The sequence below is a fragment of the Porites lutea genome, chromosome 4 (assembly GCF_958299795.1).
Source record: "Porites lutea chromosome 4, jaPorLute2.1, whole genome shotgun sequence".
Classification (NCBI taxonomy): domain Eukaryota; kingdom Metazoa; phylum Cnidaria; class Anthozoa; order Scleractinia; family Poritidae; genus Porites; species Porites lutea.
This window is the reverse complement of record NC_133204.1, coordinates 31,129,008-31,146,507: the sequence shown is the minus strand read 5'-3', so window position 1 is coordinate 31,146,507 and position 17,500 is coordinate 31,129,008. Positions and strand designations below refer to the sequence as shown.

At 37.7% G+C, this 17,500-nt stretch overlaps 1 protein-coding gene across 1 annotated transcript in view; it reads left to right on the top strand.

Moving 5' to 3' along the window:
* Window positions 1-17,500, top strand: part of LOC140934523 (uncharacterized) — a 275,762-nt gene that overhangs the window by 6,772 nt on the left and 251,490 nt on the right. The gene's annotated exons all lie outside the window — the stretch shown is intronic.

Below are 17,500 nucleotides of genomic sequence, written 5' to 3'. Positions count from 1 at the left end.
GATCTGTTGTCCCTTGTGGGTACTTCACATTTCCAATACCTGGGAACACCATGTTAAGGTACGAACAACAAACACTCACAACATTGTTTTGTACGCTAAAATCTGACTTCCTGGACGTAAAAAGTTTTGAATTGTAAGACTTTTTAAATTTATTTAGTGCTTTTCCCTTTGACAACGTGCACTTGGCAGGAGTTGACAGCTTAAATCTGCCTTTCCCATCTTAGCAAATGGTTTTAAATTGAATCAGATCGCTGGAGAAACACGTCTTGGTTTATGAAAACAGATAACATCAAACCACTGTTGCTCAAACTGATTTCTTATAGTATTTTTCCGAGTTTTTAGCATCGCCCCGCAGAGCAGGGAAAGCTCAATTTTCAGAAAAGTACTGCTTGTATTTTTTGGCCCAAAAAATTTTAAGTTGCCTATAGTTTTGAAAACAGATTTTGAAAGAAGAGATAACGCTCTTTAACGTGGTATAAGACTCTTTATTGAAATCGAGGTACCAGTTGACGATTTTGGGCTTTGAAATTTGAGTAGGTACTTTAAGTAGGGTTATTAAAGTGTATCAAGAATGCATTTTATAGTGATCTATTGACATGTATAGCCATGTAATGTCATGTATAGCCATGTAATGTCATGTATAGCCATGTATTACCATGTATTGCCATGTATTACCATGTATAGCCATGTATTACCATGTATACCGATGTATAGCAATGTATAGCCATGGATTACCATGTATAACCATGTATTACCATGTATACCCATGTAATGCCATATATTGCCATGTATTACCATGTATACCCATGTAATGCGATGTATTGCCATGTATTACCATGTATAGCCATGTATTACCATCTATAGCCATGTATTACCATGTATAACCATATATTACCATGTATGCCCATGTATAGCCATGTATTGCCATGTATTACTATGTATTACCATGTATCGCCATGTATTACCATGTATAGCCATGTATACCCATGTAATGCCATGTATTACCATGTATAGCCATGTATACAGATATAATGCCATGTATTACTATGTATCGCCATGTATCGCCATGTATCCCCATGTAATGCCATGTACTGTCATGTATTACCATGTATAGCCATGTATAGCCATGTAATGCCATGTATAACCATGTATTGCCATTTATTACCATGTACGGCCATGTATTACCATCTATTGCCATGTATTACCATGTATAGCCATGTATAGCAATTTATAGCCATGTAATGCCATGTATTAGCATGTATTACTATGTATTGCCATGTATTAGCATGTATTACCATGTATAGCCATGTATTACCATGTATAGCCATGTATTGCCATGTATTGCCATGTATTACCATGTATTACTATGTATTACCATGTATTGCCATGTATTACCATGTATAGCCATGTATTGCCATGTATTGCTATATATAGCCATGTATTACCATGTACCGCCATTTATAGCCATGTATTTCCATGTATTACTATGTATTACCATGTATTGCCATGTATTACCATGTATAGCCATATATTGCCATGTATTCCCAGGTATTACTATGTATTACCACGTATTGCCATGTATCGCCATGTATTACCATGTGCTGCCATGTATTGCCATGTATTACCATGTATTGCGATGTATTTCCGTGCATTGCCAAGTATTGCCATGTATCACCATGTATTAGCATTTGCTGCCATGTATCGCCATGTATTACCATGTATTGCCATGTACTACCATGTACTGCTATGTATAGCCATGTATTACAGTATGTTGTCCAGTATCCGGACAGTACCAGTATCCGGAAACTTAAAACAAAACTTAATTTTTTGACGCGCCCTTTTCAGTTATCGGTAAACAAAGTATTTGGAACGAAAGCTTAACATTTCAGCTTTAAGATGGAGGTTTTGGCGAGTTGAAAGCTTGCGAAACAGTCGCAGAAGACGCCGTTCTGTTCAGGTGAGTAAACATTTCATGGCTAATATTTACGCTGTTTACTGCGCAGAAAAATTAGTGCTGCTCAGAAAAGGGTTGGTAAATATGTGATATTTTCAAAGAAACGTTTTTTTATTTAAATTGAAGATACTTAAAGAAGTCAGGTTCTCAGAAAGGTTATTAATTCTTCTTGAAATTCGATTTGTTTGGAATAAGGGAGCCCAGAAACATTCACTAAGTATTGACGTCAGGTGCCCAATATCCGGACAGTTTTTTCTTTGCTGTGCACGGCGATGAATAAGCTGCGTACATTATCCGGATAAGATTTATTTCATATCTATAACTATATTTAAAGCTTAGGATATATGATATGGTCGTAAAATGTAATTCTACTCAACTCCGTACGGAAATTTTTTTCACTCATTCGGAGGCGACTTGATTTCGTGTTCGCCGCTTGTTTCGCGTGACTGCGTTTTCTATATATAACCGAAAGCGTCGGAGTTGAACCTGGAATTCTCATACTTTCCCCAGTTGTGACTGCTAGAATAAGGTTGCAACGGTCTGAAAAATGTCACAAAGGGATTTAGAGATGTGAAAGAAGGAGGAATTAGTGCTAGAAAAGCAGGCTTATTGTAGGGTCTGTAGGGACTGATCATGAAGAAATCAACACCGCAGGTCTGACTAAGCAGGAGAGTGACCTTTGACCGTCGCATCGAGGTCCCTTCCCCGAGCTTTTTTTTTTTAATAAAAAATGAAGAGAAAAAGTCGTTTGCAGATTGGCTAATTGAGCTAGCAAACCGTGGCTTCGGCATGTCCACGGATGTCTTCCTTAAATCAGTGAAAAAGTTCCTAGACAAGGAAGTAAGAATTATGCCGTTTAACAACCGCTCGCGTTCCCCGCCATACCCAAGTCATTTGTTATGTTTTTTTTTTTCACGATGCTAGGTTATATTTTTGGAATGGATTGCCAGACTACTTTGCAAGTGCAAGAGAAGCTTATAAGTCGCTTGCCTGTCGAAATTTATGTACAATTACGTTGTTATTGCTGTGTCCGGATACTGGGCCAGCTGTCCGGATACTGGGCAACATAGGAGCTCTGCAAAAATATTAATTTCGCCATGGAAACACAAACAAAACTGTCTTTCGTCATATTAAGGACTAAATAGATTTTCTCTGGGCCAAATTTCAGAGCTCTTGCGACTAACAAAGGAAAGTTATCGCAATGTTAAACTGAAGTGTCCGGATACTGGGCAACATACTGTACCATGTACTGCCATGTATAGCCATGTATTGCCATGTATTACTATGTATTACCATGTATTGCCATGTATCGCCATGTATTACCATGTATTACTATGTATTACCATGTATAGCCATGTATTGCCATGTATTACTATGTATTACCATGTATTGCCATGTATTATCATGTATACCCATGTATTGCCATGTATCGCCATCTATTACCAAGTGCTGCCATGTATCGCCATTTATTACCATGTATTACTATGTATTAGCATGTTTGGCATGTATTGCCATGTATCGCCATGTGCTACCATGTATTGCGATGTACTGCCATGTATCGCCATGTGTTACCATGTATTGCGATGTACTGCCATGTATCGCCATGTATTAGCATGTGCTGCCATGTATCGCCATGTATTACCATTGATTGCCATGTATTACCATGTATTGCTATGTATAGCCATGTATTACCATGTACTGCCATGTATTACCATGTACTGCCATGTATAGCCATGTATTGCCATGTTATACTATGTATTACCATGTATTGCCATGTATAGCCATGTATAGCCATGTTTTGCCATGTATTACTATGTATACTCATGTATTGCCATGTATTACTATGTATTACCATGTATTGCCATGTATAGCCATGTATTACCATGTGTTACCATGTATTGCCATGTTTAGCCATGTATGGGCATGTAATGCCATGTATTACCATGTATTGCCATGTATTACCATGTATAGCTATGTATTGCCATGCATTGCCATCTATAACCATGTATTACCAAATATATTAGCAAATTTACGTGGACCTTACCGGATTTGGTAGTATTGACTTTAAGATGAATAAAGCTATTAATAGAACGGGTAGGGGGAGATGAAAGCGAGCTTACTCAGCCCTTAAATTGATCTTGCACTTGTTTTTAGAAGAGACTAAGCTAGGTGTAAAGCTTGTATGAAGGATTACACAGAATGGAATATAAAAGGTTGTCACTTAAGAACTCGCGGCATTCTTGTAAGGCGACTAGCTGAGTCATGAAGAGCGCTGTCATCGTAGGAAAACCGCCTTTGACATCTCTCTACATCAACCGAAGGTGTTGCGGGAGGCTATAACGATAAACAGAGCATGCGTATTCAGTAACAGGCAATAATAGCAAAATTAAAGTTTTAACATGTGTGCGCTAACAGTTTTTTCGGGTAACAAGGGACTTGCGTTGTCAAAATCCTTGAATTTCAATTTGGGAATCTAAAAAAATATAACACGTGAGAAAACGCGACAATTAAAGTTTAAAAACAACGAACCTTCATTGAAACAAAGATCGAAATCCACCAATTTAAAAACCTTGAACCATGACCTTTTGAACCCCTTGAAGTAAACTTCTGTTGTCTATGAGATCAGGTGCAGAAAGGGCAGAGACTTCAGATTTTTATTGGTAATGAGAAAAAAGCGGATATATTTTAATAATTTTCTAACATTTGAAATTATGTAAAAATGAAATAATCAGCATGTCACTGGCGTGGAACAAAGAAAACATCTGAGTCCCCAACAAGATGCATACATATGACCTCCCATACACAAGGCAGGCGCTCTCTATCCACTTTGAACTACTGAGAACTCATGAAGAGCGAGGCCATATACGATACATATATATATATATATCTTTTTTTTTGCCGATGTTGGCATTTCGAAAACATCAATTTTTCCGCACGTTGCAGAACTATCAATTCCTGTACTGACTGGAAGTGACTCGCTGAAAACATAAATAAATGCGTGGAGAGGATGGCTGTGAGGGGAGGGTTAAGTCCACCACAAGGACCAATGAATCAAATACACTTTTGTCACAGTCTGGACATTTCAAACATACCTCCCTAAATTCTATTAATAAATTGATTATTCAGTTGAGAAATGAGTCCCTAAGTCGTTCCCTCTAATAGTGTTAAATTCAAATCGGCATTCGTACATGCGTAAAGAACAGTGAATATTTAAAAAAAACATCCATTCAGAACCTCTTTATTTAAACAGATGTATAACAATTTTAAAGGCATAAAATTTATTTAAAAATTCAGGACAACTAAGCCGGCAAAAATTTCATCACTGACTCGCGCGTAAATTCACAGTATGCAAGATTGCAGAAATAAATCTGAAATCTGAAAATAGGATTTCCTATAGTCTCAAGTTAGCACAATACCGTAAAATTCAGAAAAGAAGACCCTCAATTTATAAAACCACCCGATTTTTCATGGCATTACATGGTAATGCATGGGTATACATGACAATACATGGTAATACATGGCTATATATTGCTATACATGACAGCAGATGGTAATACATGGCAATCCCTGGCTATACATGCTAATACGTGGGCATACATGGCAATACATGGTAATAGATGGCGATACATGGCAGTAAATGGCTATACATGGCAATACATGGAAAGACAAGGCAATACATGGTAATACACATGGCTATATACATGGCAGTACATGGTAATACATAGCAATACATGGCAATACATGGCTATACATGGTAATACATGGCGATACATGGTAATACATAGTAATACATGGCATTAAATGGCTATACATGGCATTACAAGGCTATACATAGTAATACATGGAATCAAATGGGTATACATGGTAATACATGGCAATACATGGTAATACATAGCAATACATCGCTATACATAGTAATACATGGTAATACATAGTAAAACAAGGCAAAACATGGCTATACCTGGCAGTACATGGTAATACATGGCTAAACATGGCAATACGTGGCTATACATGGTAATACATGGCGATACATGGAAATACATGCCTATACATGACAGTACATGGTAATACATGGCTATACATAGCAATACATGGCAATACATGGTAATAAATGCGATACATGGCATTACATGGTAATACGTGGCGGTACATCGCAATACATGGCTATACATGGCATTACATGGCAATATATGGCAGCACATGGTAATATATGGCGAGACATAGCAATACATCGCAAAACATGGTAATACATGACAATACATGGTAGTACATGGCGATACCTGGCAGCAGAAAGTAATACATGGCGATACATAGCAATACATGGCTATACATGATAATACATGGCAATACTTAACAATTATTCCAGGAGGGCGCGTTGGATATGAGATGATAGATAGCCAACGAGGCGCGTAGCGCCGAGTTGGCTATAATCATCTCATACCCAACAAGCGCGAGTGGAATAATTGTTTTATTAAAAACGCCCACAAAATCTCGTTGAATCTCCCCGACTAGAACAAACCGGAAAAGACAAGGGACTTCCGCTATTCACATGTCACACGTCTATCAAAACTGTCAACGCGCGAACGGACTCGCCTGGACTGCATGAATGAAAAATCAAAACATTGTAGCGATGAATTTTACACAGCAGAACAGCTAAAAAACCTGGCAGATAATGTGAAGGTAAAGAATTTTTAAGTGACAGCCGTCGAAATTACTGTGAATTTGGATTTTCGGTGCAGTTATAAAAGTAAGAACAACAGAGAAAAACTATTACCTCGGTCGCTTGCTATGAAGTTGTTTGAAACCACAAGCTAGTTTTGCTGAACGAGAAAAGAAGCTATACTGCCGCCTCGATTGCTCCAGTGAATGGCTGCATAGCCTGTATTTGTAGCTGGTTACTTGTGATTTATATTCTTGATGTCGGATAAACAAGCCGCAGTTATCTATCGGCGAGTGACTCGATCGGCGAATGGCTTCGCGATCATGAAGAAACAACACTTGTCTTCTTTCGTAGCTGGTCAAGGTACTTTAGTTCCATCTGTTTTCATGTGTTTTTCGACAAACTTTCAAACAAGCCCTTGAGGCTTTTTTGTTTGTTTTTGTCCTTTTTCTTTCGATGAAATTGCATTTCTAGTATTCTAAGAAATGAGTTAAAACAATTTGCTTCGGGCGCTGTTCTATCCTTCGCGAAAAAAAAATCTCCGCTAGCTTCCAATTTTAAACTGACGCGTACACCGACCATATATGGAGAGCATGGTATAATAGCTCATATACCATAACGGCTAAGCCAATCAAAATGCTAGAATTGCATTATCCAATGATTCAGTTTTTAATAAATGGTAATATATGGTAATACAAGGCAATACATGGCAATACATGGCTTTACATGGTAATACATGGTGATACATGGCTATACATGGCAATACATAGTAATACATGGCTATACATGGCAATACATGGTAATACATGGTAATACATGGCTATACATGGTAATACATGGCTATACATGGTAATACATGGCGCTACATGGCTATACATGGCAATAATTGGTAATACCTGGCTATACATGGTAATACATGGCATTACATGGTAATACATGGCGATACATGGTAATACATATCTACCTGGAGTTTTGAAAACCGGGTTGCCTGAAATCTTAAGTCAAGTCCAGCACATTGCAGGCAACCTTTTAAAACTTAATTTGCTTAAAGCCCTGATACTTTTAGTGTAAAAATAACAATCTCGCTCTTCAGGACTAACCACCCTCACCTCTTAACCATGGGCTTCAAATAACTTCCTGGAAGTGACAGAAATCAGTGCAAATTCCAGAAAATTTGCACGAGGGGGGCAACAGTCCGTCCCGTAGGGACGGGCTGTTGCCCCCGTTGGCCCAGATAATATTTTTTGAGGGGGGCTTCCGTCAAACTAAGTGTCATGTTGTTGCACAGACACAGGGCTATCATGTGGTATGCATTTGGGGTAGCCTGGTTAAATTCCAGGGGGGTGGGGTTGTTGTAAAGACTATGCTTTGTGCTAGAGTGCAGATTCGCTGGGTTTTTGTACCTGGGCTTACCCCTGTCTTTCAAAGCTCAATGTCTCCCTCAAATTAAGGGGGGGTTGTGTCTGGCTGGGTGTCATCGTGTTGCACAGACACAGGGCTATCATGTGGTATGCATTTGGAGTTACTTGGCTTATTAGTCGACTAATTTTGTTTAAATAAGTTTTTTGATAGGTTTTAAGTCATTGAATTTTTGGAGATGACTCTTAAATAACTTTAGCCTTTTTTTCTTATTTTTTAAAACAGGCACACCCAGCGACTGTTTACTTTATAATTTCTCTACGGAGAGGGAGAACAGGCCTATTATTTTCTACTGCTTGAGGATTGCTTAAAATCTGCTTATGAATATTGATCTATTCATATACAATTTTGAAACTTAGTTAATGAATTTCCATTATTTTATTTTAAGTTTAATTCTTTACATTTTACCCCCCAGTCTAGGCTATTTATCGTAGGCGGAAGAAATGGAAAATTTCGGACCCTAAAATGTGATGTTCCTAACAGGAATCAATTATGCAGTTTTAACTTTTTAAAAACCTTTAAGTGCATCTAATATTTACGGTAAATTAACGGTGAAGCCCTCGTATTTTTCAAAAGACTCAAAATACCGTAGGATGACCGAACTGATACACAAAATTTTATAGCGACACTGACGATGCATTTCTAGAGATTTAAAAATACTCTGGATAGCCTAAGAAGTGTTTAAAATATATTAGGAGGAAATTGTCGTTGGGGGTGCCCTCGCAAAGGAGTTTATGTTATAAAAAATTATGTACGGAAGTGATATGAGCCTTGCTTTTGTTAAAGTCTCGGTACCGTTGAGGTAAAATTATCTTAATATTACTTGACTGCAACAAAAATAAATAAAAATGCTGCAACGAAAGATACTTGTTATTTCTTTCTCCTCCCGTGTTTTTTTTAAGCTTCCCATTAAATTTGTGACTTAGACAGTGATCTTTAAATCTTTGTATTGCAAAAAGATTCGAACGAGCGGGAAGATAGTTTCTCACCATTTACAAGTGTTGCCTCTTTGTAGACTACAAACGTACATCAGTAAGGGGCATATGTATATCGTAGCGTAACATAGAAACGTCCTTCCTGTTAAGGGGAATGATCCATATGATGTAATTATGATCTGGCTGGCAAATTATGCAGTCGGATAAAGTGGAGTGAAGACTTTATTTAGACAGCAGATAACCTTTTTACAGTTAAAACTGATTTACTTGTGGCCCTCTATTAACAGAAAAAAAATATATAAAAATCAGATCATTCAGCAATGGTAAGAGAGAGAGAAAAAAAGTTACAGAAATGAAAACTGTAATAATCACAATTAAAAATAAATAAGACTGTAAAAAGATCTATTTCAGTCGTATTTTTATCTTTTCTTTATTTTTGCTATTTAAAGTAACTAAAAAAAGTGTCTCAGCTCGGGTTTACTGCACTTTTAAAGCCAATACTGTTACGTCATATTTCAAGGAAGCAAACCTTGCTTCACTTTCTCTGAGATGAGAGTTCTTTGAATGAGTCAGATCGCGGATCTCTTGATCTTGCTTGACGCTTCGATTTCGTAAAGATTTTAGATACTTAAGTCGGTTATTAGTCTTGTCACAAACTTGACAGGTATCGAGCCTAGATTTTCTGAAGCTAAGAACATCTTTCAATTCGGTGTTAAAGATATTTCTAAAAGTTGAAAAACTTATAACAGGTCCTTTGTTTTTTCTTTTTAACCAGGTCGTCTTGACATCAGGATGTTCACGAACATATTCCGACCACATTTTTCGTAGTGTTTCATTGGATTCGAAATACTTTTTGCTGCCACTTCGTGATCTTCTATAATGAGACTCGGACGCGTCATGTGAAAGTATAAAGTCGATGACGGTCTGTTTTGTTTCAGGCAAAAGTCTTTGAGGAGTGGTTTGCCCTCTTTGGTCGGGCTCTATAAATGGTCCTTCAGGGCTCATTTTTTTTAGCAGACATTCTATTTTATGCTTTGAGATACCATAAACCTTGAGGAACGCAGTCTTGCATACTTCACCCAGCGATGGGGACTTGTATGTTATTTTTCGTTTTCCGGTTTGCGTGATCTTCACTTCCACAGGTTTTGAGAGAAGATAATTTTGTTCATTGTATTGTTTCTTATAAAGCAGGTCCCTTTGCTGCCGTATGATACGTTTTATATTACACAGACCGTGTCTCAGGAGGCATCCATTGTCACAACAGGTCAAGTTCAAATTGTGCAAACCAAAGGCAGCATTTTTGCGCCGGTTCACTCGGTTCGCCTTTGGCACGTAAACCTTTTTTAACTTGCTTCTGGAACTCAAAGTTCTCGTTCCTTTCTCTACCGAGCTTGCAAGAGGTTTACCTTGTCTAAAATATTGCCACGGATTCGAACTGTCAAAAATGTACAATAGGCGATTAACATCAACCCCACTTAAGTTCATCTCTGTTTCTTGCTGAGCAAAAGAGCCCATTGTTGAAGGAAAGGAAAATGTTTTAATCTCACCCGTGTGATTCTTATTCATTTTATATTCTTCATGGAAGATAGAGCTTACTAGAATTTTCTGGCATCGTGATAAAAAAGTAACTATAAAAACGTTTTCTGACGTCAATTATAACCAATCTACCAGGTGTTGACAGTTTCGCTACTTATCAGTATAGTTTTTTAAAAAATAGCCTCTGTAATCGTGTGGGATGAGAAGAGAAAAATGCATTTTTGTGTAATTTTTCCTCCTAAAAGACACAAATATTACTCCATCAAAAATAAGAAATGCACTCACTTTTTGCATAATAATGATAATACTTTATCAACTTCGCCCTTGAAACAGTCGGCCTTAAGGAAATTCAACTGCGTGATTCACGAAAAGTCTAGAATTCAGGTGTAATTCCCGAGTTGTGAAACACGTTCTACAAAATAGCTGCATTTTATGAGAAAAATCTAGAGTTTTCGCGACTTTACATTTTTTTAATATTGCGACAAAACAAGCAAGTGAACACACTTATAAATAATGCGCCCATCCGACTACTGACCTTTGTTAAATCTTCGGCCCATTGAACTATTACTCCGTTTCGACCGGATTGTAACCCAGGGGTGCCATTTAACGATGATGCCAAGAGTGTTGGTTCTCCAAATGGACTATCATAAGTGTCTTCCGACGCCAAAAGTTTCCTCTCAAGATTCCTTTTATTTGAGAAAGTTAAGGACCAATCTTTTCGGGGTCTATTCAGCCAATGAGGATATTATGAACTGTTTTTTTTACGATGAATCCATTGGCGGAAGTGGTCCTAATGAAGTGATATCTTTACTTAACTACGTATTGGAGACACTAATAGAAAGGTACGGGACAATTCATCATTTAATACTATGGGCAGACAACTCGCCAGCACAGTTTAAACACTGCTTTTTATTTTTTTACTTGGACACCCTTGTCCAAAATGGAAGGTTTCTTCGAGTAGATCTGAAATTTCTGTTGGAAGGGCATTCCTTTTCAATATGTGATAGAAGATTCGGGTGTATTCAGCAATTCTTTAACACTCAGGAAAAAATCGAAACTCCTCAAGAATGGGCAATTTCTCTACGAAATAGCCATTTACGTAACGTCAGAAGCCACTGGGTAAGCCTTCATCAGATAATGAACTATAAATCGTACTTAAAGAAGAAATACATTGCTAGAAGCGAGGACATTAACGGAGAAAAATTCGGAGTGGGAAAAATTGCGTTTATGAATTTTGGGTATGGTGAGATACCAGATCAAGAAGGAAACTTAACGCTTACCAGGCACAATGAAACCGCCTTTATCAGGTTTACAATGGATACAGTAGAAAAGCCAACAATTGTCTCTTTTGTAAAGAAGAAACAATGTGAGGAATTGAATCCAGCAGATCTAGTTCCTGTGAGACAAGATTGCAGACCTGTTCGCGAAAATGTGAGACCAAATTGTATGACACTCGCCCAGAAATATTTATCTGAAAGGGCTTTACGGTTCTTCACTGCATTGGCAGTTGCTCCCGCTGATCAGGACAGTCATGATGCTGACTAGTAATGAATAACCACTACTTGTGTACATAGTGATAATACCAATTACAATATTGTATAACTGTTATACCCTAATTACGATACCGTTGGTTTTATCGGATTGAGAGACAATAATTAGGTTCATGAACATTTTATTCACTGTATCCGTTTAGTAGTGTTCACAACTCGATGTACCACAGTTCGACTGAGTAAACACTTGTAACTGCACCCTGAGACCTTTTTGAAAGGCAAACGTTTAACTAAAGGCGACTGATAATAGCACGAGCGCCCCGCTGCGGTAAAGGCTTAAGCGTGCCGTCCTCACGATCAGTTTGCTTTGGCTGTGTATACTCAATTTGATTTAACTAGAAAGGAATGAGAAACTATTGCGTTTATAAAGTTCTCTGTTAGCAACGACTTGTAAGGTGCATTGGCCAATATGCAACCGCAATTTATGTACAGCTGATGAAAGAAAGGATGCTATGTTTCCAAGCTAAATTATAGGTGTCCACTTTATCAAACATATTCCCTTAGCCAAATAGCAATCAGTAAGAAACTAAGGGAAACCTTATAGTTAAGGGTAAATAACAGAAACATGAAGCAAAAACATCAGGACATAGGAAGCTATAGCAACGACGTCCGGCCACGGCAACGAGTAAGTCAAAAAAGCTATAGGTTTATTAAGAAAAGCAAGTCTGCCCGTACATCTACTTCTTTGCTGTCACTGCCCGCACAACTACGATACGTTTTATGGAGAGAATTAGAATTAACACCGCAAGATCTAAAAAAAACGCCTATTCGTTTTAAAATTGACGTTTTCGCTGCTGTTGCCGCCGTCGATGCCAAAGCTCCCTAATCGTCGACCTCCCATGAAAAGGAATTTTTTTTAGACGTGAGTATACTTTAGCTTCAAAGTAAAGTAACACCTATCAGGCTAAATTAAATGTCCTAAGCCATAAACCTTTTACCGCAATCTCTGTCAGCAGGGAGTTTTAGCAAGGTCCACGGCGACGGCAAAACGAGAACGTCAAAACAGCAATAAGTTTATTAAACAAAACATCACGTTTACACGTGCAGATCACTTTTTTGCACATTTCTTTGCCATTGCTGCACGACTACGAGCCTAATTTCACGTTTTATGGAGGACGTAAACAAGCGATAGGGAAATTTTCTTTGTCTTTCTAAACTTGAGTGCAGTCCTTAAGAAATCAACTCCAAGGAAATTTGCCTACACTAGACATTTTCAGTGAATTGGAATTAACGCGATAAAATTTGAAAAACGCAAATTCATTTTAAAAGTGACGTTTTCGTTGCTGTAGCCGTCGTCGATGCTAAAACTCATTTCGAGCGCGCAAAGCTAGCTCGTAAAATCACTCGCGCACAATAAAACAAAACTTTACTTTTGGTCCGTAATCAAATTGCATGCATGACTGAAATGTAGCGCAAAGCAGATATTTCTGAGAACATTTTACTGAATAAAAAATGTCAACATAAAAATCAATTTTTGGCATCGATAGACAAAAAAAGGTAAAGGCAATTATTGCCTGTTTGGTAATGCCGGTTAGCCCAAATTGACAAAAAAGGGGGATGAAACAAGTACCGCATGTATTGTAATAACGTCACGATAAATTGTAAATTTAGTAATAATGGCAATAGATGGACTAAGTAGAATCCAATTCGGTCTGTAATGATGCGCGTGATCAACAAAAAATCGGAGGACCGTGCAGCGGGAGTGATTACTTAAATCTCGATTATGATTACAGACCGTATTGGGTTGCATGAACGTTTGTTACAACTTAATCATAACTATAACAAAATGTGTGATATTTTAGGATTTTTCAAAATTAAAACGCAAGAACTTCCGAGATTTTTTTGCTAGCGGTGAGAAAAAAAGCATTTGAGTGCGCAATTGCAATGGTGCGTGATGTCCAATTAGTAGGCATAACGTGTATTGGCCTATAAGTGGTGAAATCAGCACAGTTGATAGCCAATCAGATTTGAGAATTTTACTATAGTTATGATTAAGAAAAAAGGCAAAGAATAAAGAAGAAAAAGAAACGGTAAAAGCTAGGGTGGAAGAGTTTGACTGTTTGTATGATATTCCCAATCTGCGTCGCCGTAATTCCAGAGGAATTCCACAGATTGTGGAATATCATGCAAAGCAACGAAAAACACTCTTGCTCGCGATGATGTATCATCAACATAGGGCTTTAAATTTGCGTTTTGCCTTGAATGGTTGATAGTTGCCGCCAAGTTTAGTTCGGCATGAATATCACCATAGTAAGGATCAATTCTGAAAGTAAATAATAAATAACGTTTTAGTGTGTACAACTTAACACAAACATTAAGAATATCCCACATATATTCATAACATACTGGGTAACTGTTGGTTCTCGCGAGTAAGTTGAAACAGAAAGATAGTTCAAAGAAATCCAAAGGCGACAAGTCAAGTCAAAACAACGGTTACACGTGTTTATATAACGTCGTCTTGGAGGTAGTAAAAGTATTTGCAAAAATGCGCTTAAGCCAGTAACTTACGCGATACTTTGGCCGCGGTGATCTATGACCATGAGGGTACATGTCTTTCCTACTCTTGCGTACTCCGCCTCGCGTTTCGTTGCCTCAGTCATCGATATAAGCTCCCCCGTGTACTCTGCCACCACCTGTCCTCTTTCCACGTCTTTTTTGGCGAAGGCGCATTTTCCCGCGCCTCGCGGGTCACTTGGAACGTCGTGCACCTGTGCAAGAAAAGTGCGAATACTGATCAGCTAGTAACATTTCATTAAACCAGAAGAAAAGATATTCAACTGGAAAGGAACGAAAGAGCCTCAAGTAAACACTCACCTTGATTGGAGGAACTGGTGGAGGATGCCTGGCCATGAATACGGAGATGTTTCTTAACATCTGTTCACCTCCAAATTCATGGCCAAGCATACGACGGGCGCGGTGGAGTTTAATATTGAAGTATCCTCTGGTGTTGTTTTGTACGCCGTACGTGACATTTCCATTGTTTGAGAATGAAAAGGTGGAAATTTCCTTTTTTAGTTGCTGTTGACATAAAAATAAACGATTTTAGATCATTTCACCTTCAATGCCTTGAGATGTTTTCTTTTTTTAACTTTTGAACTTACTCGATTAAAAGCACTTCTCTTCATTAGGAACTTTGTTTGGCCGTGAACACTATCGTCGTCGGTCCAAATTGAAACTGCCGTTTCATAGGCGGAAAAAAGCTCCGATGTGGAAAAAAAGTTTCCTTCCTCTGTAGTGACACATTGATTTAAAAATTTTGACAAAAGAGGACATTTTGCCGCTCTTTTGTGCCGCAGCATCACCCGTCTAACATTCGCGTAGGACATGTTGAATAACGTTGTGGCAACTGGATAAGGATGTAAGAGCTATTTTCCCACACGGTAAAATTAGAGAAAGTATAGAAGTGTGGCAGAGTGTGGGAATGCTTATAAAAGCTGCAATTCTATTTGTGGAATGTGTCAATCTCGCTACTTCACTGAATGTCGATCTGGTGTTTGCAGGCAAGTTTTCAAAATATTTGTATTTGTTTTTCAGACTTTTATTATTTCATTAAAAAGAAAAATATATGAGACATACAGACGTTTCAATAGACCCCTTTAGCTCAATGTATTGATGATATGTTTTTGCTTTTCAAACGCCATGTGACTTGAAATATGTTATGATAATTTATGCGTAGATTTGCACATGATTATGCATAAATTTTGATACTTTGTCACATGACCTTCATTGCAACTGGAATATGAGCCCGCATTTCCAGGCAGGGTGGCTACATTTGCCGCGGGTGTGAAAAAAATATACAACTATTTTGAAAATTTGCCTGCAAACACCATCCGTGTATCAAAACACTTCGGATCTCTTCTCAGCCTTTGATTCTTTTATAACGGGATGAGAACCCGAGACCACAGGAGCCAGAAACAAATGAACTTGAAACGTTGAATCCAGGCTATCGATTGAAAGGAATCAATGTGACCTAAGTCCGCGTTTTATAAAAGAAGGCTATTAATTCTTTTCTGGATTTCTGGATTCAGGTAGGGAACATAAACTTTGAAGATATTGACACTGGGGCAAGATTTCCGTACTGTTCTGACAACACCTTACATTTATTGTGAATGCAGCAATTTCCTGCTTTACGAAGTTCAGTATTGCATGAAGAGTCAAAACATCATGAAACATGAACGCATAATCATAAATAAGGTTTTTAATATACTTGGATTGTAACCACGTGACAAGGCGACCAGGCTTGAAAACAATTCAATACACAAAAATGAAAATACAGTTGAGTTCCCAGAGGACAGAAATGCATTTGTTTTTATCATCCAACATGGCCGCCGTGATGTCAGGTGCATTAAAACCAATAATAGGACTGTTTGGTGATCTTGCTTACTCAAAGAACATAACACTTGTTTACTGACCTTGTTTATAGAAAACAAACTGTGTCGCTTTTAACACCATACAGAGAAAATACAATTTCATTCTCTTTTGCCGGGAGGTCATGATTATTTAGGACTTACAGTTATAGATTTTCTTATTACTGTTTAATTACTCTTAAAAAGGAAAATCCTGGCATAGAAAAACACATAAGCTCAAGCCCTTTCAAAGAGCTTCGTACCTTAAGACTTCAGGTTTTATAGAAACAAACTTTTCTTGCTGTACGATAACAAAACCAATCCAAAAAATTTGTAAACAACTTGTCTTTCTTACCAAATACTTGAAATTGATTGGTCCAATAACATTTAAATTCACAAACGCTTACTGTCATATTTTATATTTTATTGTTTATGTAACTGACATGTACCATCAAGTCAGCTTTACAATGCAGAAGGTGTCAATATACCAGTTATTCTAAAAAGAAGATTCATCGGCCAAGGTAATGTAACTTTATTGCGCACTAGATAAGTGTATAGTGATAATTTTTCTTCATATGGCCCAAAACCCAACAATGAGTCCATTAAAGTACAGCAACCTTTACAGAACTCTATTAAACCGTGAAATTCGGAGACATATCACCATTATCAAATACAAATGAAACATATACTGTAAAATAATGATTAATAATATTTTTGCATTTGATAATAAAGACGTTATCTTTTCAAAAATCTTTCATTATCAAACTTTGCCAAAACAGAGCTATCATCTGGTATCCATTGTGTGGTTCCGAAAATTTTCCATACTTCCCCCACGAAAAGGATTATTTCTTAGACCTCCCCCCCAACCTCTCTGGAAATTAAAGTCAAGCTTCATACATTTACTTAAATTTTGCGGCCTTTATGAGAACCTTAACCCGCCAACAATTTCCAAACCCTTCTATAAAGGGAGTATGAATATATTCTAGAACTACACATTTGGGGTAGCCTGGTTAAATTCCAGGGGGGTGGGGTTGTTGTAAGACAAGACAAGACAAGACAATGCTTTATTTAAAGTCTTATACAGTCCTATGTACATCGAC